Below are 2,742 nucleotides of genomic sequence, written 5' to 3'. Positions count from 1 at the left end.
TATTTGTCTGACATAGAGCCTCATGCCACGGCTCTGAACCTCCACTAGGAGAATGTTCACCCTGAGACGATGGATGAGACCCAGACCCTCCACTTGAAATCGGACTTCTTCCATGACTGTATAAACCATTAGTAGATGGAGACCTTCGTGTATCAACCAAAGGAGTCCATGTAGGTTGATTTACGGTAGGAGTTACAGACCGACGAGATATGCTACTACTTCTAGGTCACCTAGCCATATTATCTGATCAAAAAACCCATAATAAGCAACAATACAAAAACTGCAGCAGTGGTATACAATATCATGACACAAAACCTACATGTAGGAGATTGATATCTAATTATATACATTTAAACAATGCAACAGTGGTTCGAAGCAACTTATCAAAAGAATATTAAGTACAAAACTAAACTACAAACAATCACTTCTTACACATCTGCAAATAATCTTTCTATCTATGCAACTAAATCGTAACAAATCATCATAGAATAAAAAAGAACATCAATATAAATCAATTTATGCTATACAAACACAATTTCATAACTTGAACACAACTACCTCAAAGTAGAACATGAGTTTTCTTCACAAAAACAAAAGCCAACTGTAAGAATATGAAAAAGATCCTAATTCAACTATAAGAACATCATGATAACACAATAAACACGAATCAAAGTAAAGTATGAAAAGTTATTCAAGATTCTGAAACCATAGAAAAATTAAAACAAATCTTTGATCGAGATGTTATACCTGAAGATCTTTGAGAAATTACTGCACCTCTTCTACACAACATTAAAAACAAAGGAACTTTAATTAAAACCCTAACAGAGAAATTGAAGAAAGGAACTGGACAATCTATCACGAAATTAACCTCTACCAAATTCAAATAGAATCAAAGTGATGGAGTTGTTATACCTGAAGATTAATCTGCACCTGAAGGACTTCTACATTCAAAAAAAAACACAAAAATTAGATTCAAACCCTAACATCAAAGAAATTGTAAACAAAACAAAAAAAATGACTTTCTAAAACCATAACATTACCTGATGAGAATTGAAATCGAAAATAGGGTTATGAAGAAAAGGGATTTTGAAGATACAAAGAGAAATAAGGTTTGAGAAAAGGGGTTTATAGATACAGAACAGAAATAGGGTTTTGAGAACAGGGGTTTACGGATATAGAAGAGAAATAGGGTTTTAAGTCACTTGTTAGTCAGGGTTTTTTTCAATCTGAAATCATTTTTCTGGCTTTGATTTTTCTTTTTGTCTCTGGGTTTTCTTTCCTGTGTAATAACAAGTGAGAGAAACGTAAAAGAGAAAGGTGAGAGAGAAGAGATATATAGAGTCGATAGAAACGAGGATTCTCATCTGTCACCGTTGATCCATTTAGGCTCATCATCTAACCATTGCTTCTGGCGCGAAAAATCCCGCCAAAAACACGCATCATAGAATCTTCTTTTCCTCACAGTCGTTTTACAACTCAGATAAAAGATACTAGAGACCACCAATAAATTGCCTCTATAAAAAAACTGATATCGCAACAAGTTTAATTTTTTTTTTTGTTTTTTTATAAAATAACTGTGAATGACAGCATGGGTAAGTACTTCAATCCAACAACAGTTGTTTTTTAAAAGCCCAGGAAGTGGTAAGAAACCAGTTATCCATTAGTGTGTTGAGTTGGATGAAATGATGCTGAGGTTGATCTGCTAACAATGATGATACCAACGAAGATGACAAACGATCAAATATGTTGCTGACAATGATGGTGATGCTTGATGTTTTCTAGTTCATGGTACTGATGATAGATAATAAAGTTTTAAGAAGAATATTTGTATTACGGGAGGGTGTTGGAATTATTATTCAAATATTAAATTTAGGATAATTCTGTTTGGTCTTTGAATATTTTGAAATTTGAATAATTGTTTGTTAAGTGTCCTTGTCTTTTGGAAAATACTCAGCACATTTAAATGTCTGACTTAATTCTTACAAATTAGGATTTTGTTAGTAATGGGATAATGAGACTATTCAAGGTTTTGAGTTACTGTCTATATAAAGGTTTGTTTTCTATTGTAAAATATGCAAAAAGATTATCAATATGGTTTTTATATTTTGAGTGTTTCAATCTCTCTCTCGCTCCTCTTTGTGCTAGTGTGGAAATCCCATAATAAGTATTAGAAATTTTATCTTTCAAAATCTCGTGTGGAATGTTCCGGCATTACCGGATGCATATAAGATTTGATTATATTATAGAATATATTTACAATTCATTGGTTCATTCTCTTTGATATGTTTCATTTTGAGGTTTGGGTTTGAAGACTTATTCAAGGGAGTGAGCATATATCTGATTAGTGTTTGTGTCTTGGATGTTCCTTTCTTTTCTCATGTCTAGAAAACATTCTGAGCCATGGACTTTCTAAGTACATTTCAGTTTGGGGATTATGTTGCCAACACTGGACTTCAACCTGTCAGATAATTTTGAAACTATCTGGATATGCCTCCAGATAGTTTAGTCAAATGTTGCTGGGAAAAATGCGCAAGTCAGATTTTCTAGCATCTTTTGTTGTTTCTTTATATAAAATGATGCAATCCTCTCTCAAATGATCTGCTATTTTATTCCCCTTAGATTGTTCTTATCTGAAAATTATTAACTATAATCTGTTTTGTTATATGTAGTTCTTGTTTTCTGAAATTATGTATCAATTTGATTGCTTTCTGATACGCAATATAGTTCAAGAAACATGAAGAG

The 2,742-nt window shown here is 32.5% G+C and overlaps 1 long non-coding RNA gene across 1 annotated transcript; it reads right to left on the bottom strand.

Moving 5' to 3' along the window:
* Nucleotides 1-229: 229 nt before the first annotated feature.
* On the bottom strand, nt 230-1,096 carry LOC113274408. The gene is made up of 4 exons (XR_003323003.1): nt 1,041-1,096; nt 913-941; nt 748-779; nt 230-243 (listed from the first exon to the last, which is right to left on the bottom strand). It is a non-coding gene; the product is annotated as an uncharacterized LOC113274408 (long non-coding RNA).
* Between the last annotated feature and the right edge of the window lie 1,646 nt (nt 1,097-2,742).

This window comes from Papaver somniferum, chromosome 4 (assembly GCF_003573695.1).
Source record: "Papaver somniferum cultivar HN1 chromosome 4, ASM357369v1, whole genome shotgun sequence".
Classification (NCBI taxonomy): domain Eukaryota; kingdom Viridiplantae; phylum Streptophyta; class Magnoliopsida; order Ranunculales; family Papaveraceae; genus Papaver; species Papaver somniferum.
This window is presented reverse-complemented; position numbering and strand designations above follow the sequence as displayed.